This window comes from Arachis ipaensis, chromosome B08 (genome assembly GCF_000816755.2).
Source record: "Arachis ipaensis cultivar K30076 chromosome B08, Araip1.1, whole genome shotgun sequence".
NCBI lineage: Eukaryota > Viridiplantae > Streptophyta > Magnoliopsida > Fabales > Fabaceae > Arachis > Arachis ipaensis.
Genome location: NC_029792.2, coordinates 101857135 through 101868580, shown reverse-complemented (window position 1 = coordinate 101868580; position 11446 = coordinate 101857135). Strand labels below are relative to the sequence as shown.

The following is an 11446-nucleotide window of genomic DNA, read 5'->3' as shown; positions in this document are numbered from 1 at the left end:
TATTGTAATATGAAATACAAAATATTTAATTATTTTAGTATTTCATTTGTTATAATAGCAGGACAAAACATCACTAATGTCTTATAGTAAAAATATCTTTTAATTATAAAAGATAAAATGCTACTAACATTTTGTAAAAAAATAATTTTTTATTATAAAAAGACAAAGTATTTGTTACGGTAGGTAACCGGAGATTAATGGGCTGGACGGTGCTGGTTGGTCCAAACGTATGAATGAGGAGGATTCCCGGTGGATCCGCAACTCGGTGCCCTCCGACTTGTGCGTGCGTGGAGGAATGGGGGGTGGTACCTGCAAAGACACTCCGATGCCTAAGTTAGCAAGGGCGTGAGCAGGTTTAGAGTGTATTGGGTCTTAGAGATACCTGAGGAGTGTCAGTGTATTTATAGTGGTGAACCGAGTTGCCCCTACCCAGCTTCACCCCAACTCTTGGGGTTTTTTGAAAATTTATCAATTTATTAGCCAGGCTTTGGAGTTCCTGACTTCTTTGAAGATTTTTTTCTATCTCTTCCATATGACCAAACCCTTCAGTGGGATAAACAATAAGCAACAATGGGTGTCTTTCCGAGCCATACAGGGTCGGAGAGTTTTTACTCTTTTTGACGAATCCTTTCATGACTTTAAAAATTATTTTTTCAAAGTTCAAGCCGTAGAGGGTCACCATCCCTTTTTTCTGGATGATAATTATTCTCCCCGATTTCCTTTATACTGGCTGGAGGCCTCCCCCTGCGAGAAATATGGTCTGGATGACCTGGATGAGGTAGAAGCAGCCATTGTGGGGTTCCTCCGAGAAGTGTGGGGGAGGGCCCCATACTTGGACACAAAAAAGTTTCTCCAGGGGTCTCCGACCTTTGTTCAGGCACAGCTAGGTAGCTTTTATTTGTTTGTTAGATTTCCGACTTGTCTGATCTATCTGTTATTGTCCTTTCAGAGATGGCAAAGGCAAACGCTCAGGAGTCTTACCAAAGGGTCCAGGAGGCTAAAGCAAGGTCTCGCGCCAGGACTGGTGGCGCCAGGGCGGTCATCTCTCATCCTCCTCCTCCTCGGAACGTTGGGACTCCCTCTCAGCCCATTGTGATTTCTTCTTCAACTTTCTCTCAGCCGCCCCCCTCTGCTCGACCTTCTCCTGAGCCAAAGAATAAGAAGCGCAAGACCTTAGAGTCTGGCTCTTCTGGTGAGGTGAAGGCGGATGCTCTTGCATTCGTCCGAAAGAACATCTATCCCCATGCTCGTATAAGCATGGATGATGCTTCTGTTCGGCGCCACCTTACCACTCTGGTTGAGGAGAGCCTTAAGACGGCGGGGGGTTTGTGGCAAACTCTTAGATATTTTTGAGAAGGCTCCTCTCAGCTCTTTAGGGATGACCTCGAGGGTCGAAGAGCTGGAAGGAAGGCTTCTCATATATCAAGAGCATGAGGGGAAGTTGAAGGAGGAAGTCGCCAAGCTGAGGGAGGAGAGAGATAACCTCCGGGAGAGGGAGAGGAAGTTGCAAGCCCAATGCAACATGGAGGTCGGTTTGAGGAAGACAGTACAGGATAGCTATCAAAGTTTGTTTAATGATCTTGTGTCTGTGAAAAATGATCTGCTGAATTCTCGGAAGGCATACGCCGAGTTGGAGGACTCTATTGCTGATGGCGCTGAGGAGGCTTGGAGGATCTTTAAGGAGCAGGTCGGAGTCATTGCTCCTGACTTGGACCTCTCTCCTTTAGATCCCGATAAGGTTGTCATCGATGGTGCCATTGTGGATCCCCCTGTCCCCGAGATTATTTCCGAGTCAGATTTGAAGACTCGGGGGAAAAGGATTATAAAGTCTCCTCCCCGCCCTAAGGACGCCCCGAGTTCCTCCACAGTTCCTTCGACTTCCTCTTCATCTCCTATGGATGCCTCTCTTCCCGGTCCTGGTGGTGCTCCTCCTGGCTCTGGTGATGGTGATCCGTCTACTCTCCTTCCTAAAAAATAATTTTATTGGCTATATGGGGGCCCGGCCTGTGGGTCCCCTCTTTTTAAACTCTTTATTTAATTTTGGTAGTGCGTGAACAATTTTTTGGCCTTTTAAGGCCGTAAACAAAACACTTTTTAATGCCCTTTTTTAATAAGGGTTTAAGTTAAAAAATAAATACCCTTTTTTGGATAAGGGTTTAAGTTACCTTATGCGTGCATGTTTCTCTGATTTCGAACTTCCCTTTGATCTTTTCTGGAAAAACCTTTTCTTTGGCTTTGTCTGCCTTTCTGAACCTTTTTATTTTAAGGATCTTTAGGACACCCTTTTAATCTTTTCTTAGGTTTTTTCCTACCTCTCTTTGGTTATTCCTAGTACTCAATTTCGTTTCATTGAGTTTTTATGACTTTAGGCTACTTTCGTGATTCATTTTTGTTTTACTCGGTTTCCCTTTCCGACTTATGAGTCGGGATATTTCCGAGTTTATCATGATCAACTTCTATAACCTCTTTACACCGACTTGTACCTCGTCGTTTTATCCTGACGACCATCTAGGTCGGTTCATGGGATTTTCACGTTTTGTCGAGCTTAAGTCGGCGCGTTTCGTCGAAAGAAAAAATAAAAAAGGAATTTGCAAGAGATATATATGAAAAAAGATCTTTTATTAATTGGGGAGGTACCTTATTGCTACTAAGGGTTTTTGACAATCTATTTCCCTTAGTCTCTACTATGATGCCTCGTTAAAAACCCTTCTCCAGAAAAAACCCTTTGGTTTTGGAAAAAAAATCATGAAGTTGGGAAAAGAGTACATCAGGGAGTAGAGTTCGCTTTTAGCTATAGTACCTTTTCATATTACAAGCATGCCACGACCTTGGTAACTCGGTGCCGTCCAAGTCGGTCACTTTATAATAGCCTTTTCCTAAGACCTCATTGATTTTGTATGGTCCTTTCCAGTTTGCAGCGAGCTTTCCTTCTCCTGATTTGTTGACTCCAATGTCGTTTCTGATCAAGACTAAATCACTTGGGGTGAATGCTCTTCGAATGACTTTCTTGTTGTATCTTGTAGTCATCCTTTGTTTCAACGCTGCTTCTCTTATCTGGGCTTCTTCTCGGACCTCGGGGAGCAAGTCGAGCTCCTCTTTATGCCCCTGTATATTTCCGATCTCGTCATGGAGAATCACTCTTGGGCTTTGTTCGTTGACTTCTATTGGGATCATGGCTTCTACGCCATAGACTAGTCGGAAGGGTGTTTCTCCAATGGCGGATTGGGGGGTTGTCCTGTAAGCCCATAGCACTTGTGGGAGCTCTTCGGCCCAGGCTCCTTTTGTATCTTGTAATCTTTTCTTTAGCCCTGCCAGTATGACTTTGTTGGCTGCCTCGGCTTGCCCATTGGCTTGCGGGTGCTCCACCGAGGTGAACTGGTGTTTGATTTTCATACTGGCTACTAGGCTTCTAAAGGTAGAGTCGGTGAACTGAGTTCCATTATCTGTAGTGATGGAATAAGGTATCCCATACCTTGTGATGATATTTTTGTAGAGGAAACTCTGACTTCTTTGTGCGGTGATGGTGGCCAATGGTTCTGCTTCTATCTACTTTGTGAAATAATCTATTCCCACAATCAGGTATCTAACTTGTCCTGGCGCTTGGGGAAAAGGACCTAACAAATCCATTCCCCATTTTGCAAAAGACCATGGAGAAGTGATACTGATTAGCTCCTCCGGGGGAGCCACATGGAAATTTGCATGCATCTGGCATGGTTGGCACTTTTTCACAAATTCCGTGGCATTTTTCTGTAAGGTCGGCCAGTAGAATCCAGCTCGGATTACTTTCCTGGCTAGTGACTTTGCTCCGAGATGATTTCCGCAGATCCCACTGTGGACTTCTTTCAACACTTCGGTGGTTTTTGAAGTCGGTACACACTTTAATAATGGTGTTGATATCCCCCTTCTGTAGAGGATATTTCTCACCAAAGTGTAATGTTGCGCTTCCTTTCGGATCTTCTTGGCCTCTTTCTCCTCCTTGGGGAGGATGTCGAATTTTATGTATTCGACCAAGGGGCTCATCCAACCGAGGTTTAATCCGACTACCTCAAGGACCTCCTCTTGTTTGTCTTTTTCTTTTACTACGGAGGGTTTCTGGAGAGTTTCCTGGATCAGGCTTCTGTTATTCCCTCCTGGCTTGGTACTTGCCAACTTGGATAGGGCGTCTGCTCTGCTATTTAGATCCCGAGTTATGTGTTTGACCTCGGTTTCTGCAAAGCGCCCAAGATGTTCCAGAGTTTTTTCTAAGTACCTTTTCATATTTGGGTCCTTTGCCTGATACTCTCCTCTTATCTGGGAGGTTACTACTTGCCAATCGCTGTATATCATCACTTTTGTAGCACCGACTTCTTCCGCCAGCTTCAATCCAGCAATCAAGGCTTCATACTCTGCCTGATTATTTGAAGCTGAGAATTCAAATTTGAGGGAAACCTCTATTTGGGTCCCTCTTTCGTCCACCAATATTATGCCTGCACCGCTTCCTATTTTGTTTGAGGATCCATCTACATAAAGTTCCCATGTAGTTGGTTTTTCCTCTTGGTCTCCCGCGTATTCCGCAATGAAGTCGGTGAGGCACTGGGCTTTGATCGCTGTCCGAGTTTCATACTTCAAGTCGAATTCGGAGAGCTCTATTGCCCATTGAACCATTCTCCCTGCAACATCCGTCTTTTGGAGGATTTGCTTCATGGGTTGGTTTTTAAACAAGTCGGGCTTTTCATCTCCAGGATAGCTCTACACTTGTCGGGATTAGCTTCAATCCCTCTTTGTGTTAGCATAAACCCTAGGAATTTTCCTGCCTCTACTGTGAAGGCACACTTTGAGGGATTTAGTCTCATCCTGTGTAGCCTTATGGTGTTGAAGACTTGTGAGAGGTCTGCCAAGAGATTGACTTCTTTCTTGGTCTTTACCAGCATGTCGTCGACGTACACTTCCATTAAGCTTCCAAGGTGAGAGGCAAACACCTTATTCATCAGCCTCTGGTATGTGGCCCCTGCATTTTTCAATCCGAATGGCATGACCACGTAGCAAAAATTAGCTCTGGACGTGATGAATGATGTTTTCTCCTGGTCTGGCTCATACATTGGGATTTGGTTATACCTCGAGTAGGCGTCCATGAACGACAAGTATTGATACCCCGAGCTGGAGTCCACTAGGGTGTCAATACTTGGCAGTGGATAAGGGTCCTTCGGACATGCCTTATTTAAGTCGGTGTAATCGACACACATTCTCCATTTGCCATTTTGTTTTTTGACTAGCACTACATTGGCTAGCCATGTTGGGTACTTGACTTCTCTAATGAAGTCGGCTTCTAGGAGCGCTTGTACTTGCTCCTCTACTATTAGGGCTCGCTCGGGGCCGAGCTTGCGTCTTCTTTGTTGTACAGGTCGGGACCCCGGGTAAACCGAGAGCTTATGGGACATGAGCTCGGGGTCTATCCCAGGCATGTCGAAGGCCTTCCAGGCGAAGAGATCGGAGTTATCTCTTAGGAGCTTAGTCAACCCTTGTTTTAGGGTTTCCCCTAGGTTGGCCCCTATGTGAGTATTTTTTCCATCCTCTTCGCCGACCTGTATCTCCTCGGTTTTTCCTCCCGGTTGTGGACGCAGCTCCTCTCTAGCCCTTGCGCCTCCGAGCTCTACTGTGTGAACTTCTCGGCTTTTTCCTCTCAGGTTTAGGCTTTCATTGTAGCATTTTCTTGCCAATTTCTGATCTCCCCTTACCGTTGCTATCCCTGCTGAAGTCGGGAATTTCATACAAAGGTGAGGAGTGGATACCACCGCTCCGAGTCAATTAAGGGTAGCTCTGCCAATTAAAGCATTATATGCTGACCCTACATCGATGACTATGAAGTCTATGCTCAGAGTTTTTGATTTTTCCCCTTTTCCAAAAGTGGTGTGGAGGGGCAAAAATCCTAGTGGCTTTATTGGCGTGTCGCCTAGTCCATATAAGGTGTCGGGGTAGGCTCTTAATTCTTTCTCATCCAACCCTAGTTTGTCGAAAGTGGGCTTAAAAAGGATGTCCGCTGAGCTTTCTTGGTCTACTAGGGTTCTGTGGAGATGAGCATTTGCTAGGATCATAGTTATTACCACTGGATCATCATGTCCAGGGATTATTCCTTGCCCATCTTCTTTTGTGAATGAAATGGTAGGGAGGTCGGATGAATCTCCTCCGACCTGGTAGATTCTCTTGAGATGTCTTTTGCGAGAGGATTTGGTGAGTCCCCCTCCCGCGAACCCTCCTGAGATCATGTGGATTTGTCTCTCCGGAGTCTGCGGTGGTGGGTCTCTTCTATCCATATCATCTCGCTTTCTCTTCCCATGACTGTCCGACCTTTCTATGAGATATCTGTCTAGCCGACCTTTCCTAGCCAGCTTTTCTATCACATTTTTAAGGTCGTAGCAGTCGTTTGTGGAGTGACCATATATTTTATGGTACTCACAGTAGTCGCTGCGGCTCCCCCCTTTTTTATTTTTAATGGGTCTAGGGGGTGGCAGCCTTTCAGTATTACAAATTTCTCTGTATACATCCACCATGGAGACCTTTAGGGGAGTATAAGAGTGATATTTCCTTGGTCTATCGAGACCGAGTTCTTCCTTCTTTTTGGTTTTCCTCTCTCTCTCTTTTGTTGAGGGAGGGTGCCCAGGTCGCCAACTCAGGTCTCTTAACTTAGCATTTTTCTCCATGTTGATGTACTTTTCAGCTCTTTCCTGTACATCACTTAGAGAGATGGGATGTCTTTTGGATATGGACTGTGAGAAGGGACCTTCTCTGAGCCCATTGACTAACCCCATTATGACTGCCTCGGTGGGCAGGTCTTGAATCTCTAAACATGCTTTGTTGAACCTTTCCATATAGGCTCGTAAGGATTCTCCGACCTCCTGTTTTATTCCCAGGAGGCTTGGTGCATGTTTAACTTTGTCTTTCTGGATAGAGAACCTCATCAAGAATTTCCTTGAGAGGTCTTCAAAACTGGTAACCGACTTCAGGGGGAGCCTGTCGAACCACTTCATCGCTGCTTTTGACAAGGTTGTCGGAAAAGCTTTGCATCGCGTAGCATCAGAAGCGTCAGCCAGATACATCCGACTTTTAAAGTTGCTCAGATGATGCTTTGGATCAGTGGTTCCGTCGTAGAGGTCCATATCGGGGCTTCTAAAGTTTCTCGGAACTTTTGCCCTCATTATGTCCTCACTAAAAGGATCTTCCCCCCTAGGGGCGAATCTTTTCTACCGTCACGGGAGTTCCGACCTTTGAGGGAGGATTCTAACTTTAAGAGTTTTTCCTCTAACTCTTTTCGTCGATCCATCTCCTCTCTTAGGTGCTTTTCTATCTCCCTTTGTCGCTCCCGTTCCTGTTCTAGTTGTTCCAAACGACATTGGTGGACATGGACTAATCCCATAAGCTCAGTTGCGTGGGACTGTCCATCTTTCTCTGACTCACGGCCTTCAGAGGAATTCACCTTCGGGGTTTTGACTCCGGAGGTTCCTTCTTTGTGTTGATCATTGGTTTCCTGATGGAGGGTTAGGTCCGCGTCATTATTTCCGGTATCCAGATTCTCTTGTTCAGAATCTGTTTCCACATGACCCTCCTCAGGGGATCTGTCCGCCATCACTGGTTGATCTCTCGGGTCCCCGGCAACGGCGCCAATGCTACGGTGGGTAACCGGAGATTAATGGGCTGGACGGTGCTGGTTGGTCCAAACGTATGAATGAGGAGGATTCCCGGTGGATCCACAACTCGGTGCCCTCCGACTTGTGCGTGCGTGGAGGAATGGGGGGTGGTACCTGCAAAGACACTCCGATGCCTAAGTTAGCAAGGGCGTGAGCAGGTTTAGAGTGTATTGGGTCTTAGAGATACCTGAGGAGTGTCAGTGTATTTATAGTGGTGAACCAATAACCACCGTTGGAGTAGTGCCACTTTTCTAGGGTGTTAATCGTCCCTTTATCTTAGGGAAGTTAAGATATGGCTCGTGGAAGTGGTTAGAGAGATTCTAGGGGCAGTTACCCATTCAAATGAGTGCTTATCTGCCAGCTAATCCTCGTTCCCGACTTCCTTAGAGCAAGTCGTGGTGCAAACCGACTTTGTAGCGGTTGATTTGGTGCAGGGTGGGGCTCAATCCTTTGGGTTGGGCCTTCTTACTTGGATCCTGGGCCCTAGCGTTGGGCCAGGGTATGAACAATATTATTAACATTTGGTAAAGATTTACAACAGTGTATAATACATAATTTGAGTCAATTTTAAAAAGTTTATGCATAATAATCTAATATTAGAAAAAAACTTAAACTTTTTTTTTCTCTCCTTTTGATATATTTAACGGGGCTTAAAACTCAGGGAACTAAAAACTATATTTTAACTATACGGGGTAAAATAATCTCTCGGACATCATCATTAATAATCATTTTAAGAACACTAAAAGACAGATTCACAAAATGATACCTAAGTTTCTTTTTTGTACTTAGCCTTATTAAGCAATCAGCTATGCGGTTCTCTTCCTTGTATGTATGGTTGAAATTGAGTTGCCATTCCTTATTGATAAGGGAGTAAATTCTCTTTATTAGACTATTTGGATGTTTTTTTGCTCTGATTTTTACAACAAGAACTTCTATCATTATTTTGGAATCTAGTTCCATCATTGTCCTTTTAAATCCTAACTCCTACAACATTTTGAAACCATAATAAATTCTCCATAGTTCTGCTTGATAAGCATTACATGTCCCTAAATTTTCTATAAAACCTGCTATACATCATCCATTCTCATCTCTCACAACTCCACCGCATTCAGCTGGTCCAGGATTACCCGCTGACCTCCCAATTGAATTCATTTTACCCATCCTTGTGGAGGCCTATTCCATTTTATGTTCGCTTAAAATCTGGTTACGACTATGTTTAAGAGACTTTCTTTTTTGAAAGTTGTGTAAATCTCCTCAACATGGTGAGCTGTAAGCTGATGTAGACTTGGGGGGTTTACTCACTGTTGGGGTGAATACTTCTGTGTTTTTCATTTTCAGATCCACTAATATCCAATTATAAATCTATCCATCTAAGAGTCATTTAGTTTGTTGCTCAGTTCTGAGGTGAGGTTTCACCTTAGTCAAGTGTTGAAGGGAGCTCTGAAGAAGCTTTTAATTTTAAAGAGATGCATTAATCTTGTCTAGATCACTAGGCAACCACAAAGCGCATGTATAAAGGTTTCTTCTGTTCCAACATATCTATGACAACTAGGTAATGTTCCCATAATTCTTTGCTTTCTCTTTGTAGTTAGAAGTTTATTATGCAAAGTGAGTTACATGAAATATTTTATACGTTGAGATCCTTTTCAATTCTAAATTATTTTTTAAGTTGAGATCCTTTTCAATTCCAAATTATTTTTTAAGTTGAAATTATTTTTTAAGTTGCGTATTGATCATCTTCAGTGTTTGTGATGCTTTTGTATGCTGTTGCAATTCCATACTCTTTCTCTCTCTCTTCTAATGTTCTCAGGTACATCTTCAATCCATATAGTGTTAGGCCTAGTCGTAAGAGAGAAGATAAAAAAGGATAAAAAATATGAATTTGTTTGGAGCTTTTCTTATTTAAATAAAATAAAATAATTATTTATTCAATTAAGTAGATTTTTACCATTTTAAATATTTAGGTACGATTTTGTTGGCACAAAAAAAAATAAAATTGCAGATTACATTGATTGCATGGTTACTAACAGCAAAATCCAGAAAGATTAGAAAGCGCCTGATTACGCTTTTGCTACCTGCAAAATCATGGTGGTGGAGGCTATAAATAGCGCAACCGCGCACTTTTAGTTCTTCCTGAATTTCGCTGCCGGTAACTGCACAATCAATGTAATCGATGATTTCGCTTTTTGTGCCAGCGAAATCATACCTAAATGTTTAAAGGAAAAGTATAGGTAACTAACAAAGTTTTTGAACAATGGGTAAACAATGTGAATTAATAGGGTTAAAAGAGTAAATTTGATTAGTAGCATTAAATTAAGGTGTAGTGTATTTTCATTTGATTGGTGGTTGTTCATGTTGTTCAAAATTTTCATTGTTCCCCTAGCACTCTTCATGTTTAAAACGGTAAAATTTTAAAAATCTATTCAATTGATTACATAATTAATTTATTTTATTAAATAAAAATCCTTTGTTTCGATAATTTTTTTAATTAATTTTTAAATGATTTTTTGAAAAGATCTTTTAGAAAAATTAAGGTAATTTGATGTTCAAATATCTCATGTAAAAATATTTTTTAATTTATTAATTATATTTAGAAACAACCATGGTTCTAAAAATGGGATCGAGCTGGCCAGTCAGATAGGTCCAACCGTAAACCAGTAACAGCAACGGTTCGGTTAACCATGTGAAACTACTGAGCAAAAAATCAGTGGCGAACCACTAAACCAGCTGGTTGGCTCGGACCGAGAACTAGACAGTTTAAAGGAAACGATGCCGTTTTGAATCGCTGAATGTCTGAAATGAATCAAATCTCTCAAGCATGCCTCTCACTGCTCTTCCTCTCAGCTCTCACTCAAGCAGAAAAGACTTTCTTCTGCAATCCTAGCATCTCTTCGATCTACTACTATTGTCCGTCCGTGGAGCCACTACTCTTTTCCGTCCATCGAGCTACTACCACCGTTCGTCCATCAAGCCATTGCCCCCAAGTCTCCAATCCCTGCTTTCTTCTTTTGTGAGCTCAGCCCATCCATCGTCTTTAGCTGTTCACCATTATTTGGTCGACATCGTCTGTTGCGGTAATTGGTCTTTGAATCACCAATCTGTCAGCGTTGTCTTCAAAGGTCAGTGGCTCAGTGCTCACTTGTTCTTCACGTGTTCTTCATTTTTTTTGTTTTTATGCTCTGTTTCTATCTTTCGAAGGTCTGTAGTTGTGTTTTTAATTTTTGTTGAATGATTAGTGATTATTGAATAGCTCTTGTTGTGCTGTGTTGCTGTTTTGTGTGTTGTGATTTTAATTTACTAATTATTAATTTTGAAAGTCTTGATGACTGTCTTGATTTTAATTTAGATTGTGAATGTCTTGATTATTGATTTTAATTTAGATTGTGACTGCCTTAATGATTTATGCTATATATTTTGTTTCTTCTGCAAAAAAGGGTTGGAAAATGAAGGTGAAGATTATCCCAATACAACAAATCTACAGCACATTTTTGCAGATTTTGATGATTTATGATAAACTTTTATATTAGCATTTTGTATTTGGATATTTTTTTTTGTTATTTTACTTTTAATTTTGTACTTTTTCTAAAGATCTTAAGGCTTTGGTTGATGACATGAATGTAATACTTTAAATTTAGAAGATATTTCAAAGTTTATATTAGAGTATAATTATATTTTAGAGTATTTATTTATAATTTATTTATTATTTCATTATAAAATTATTTTTCTGGTTGAACCACAGTTGAACCAGTTGGACCAGTGACTAGAACGATTCGATGACTGGTCTG

At 42.0% G+C, this 11446-nt stretch overlaps 1 long non-coding RNA gene across 2 annotated transcripts; it reads left to right on the top strand.

Moving 5' to 3' along the window:
* Positions 8424–11435, top strand: LOC110265991. Of its 2 annotated transcripts, XR_002352759.1 has the most exons (3): positions 8443–9213; positions 10256–10780; positions 11096–11435. It is a non-coding gene; the product is annotated as an uncharacterized LOC110265991 (long non-coding RNA). The 2 variants fall into 2 exon arrangements; XR_002352758.1 differs by lacking the exon at positions 11096–11435 and having other exon boundaries at positions 8424–9213; positions 10256–10841.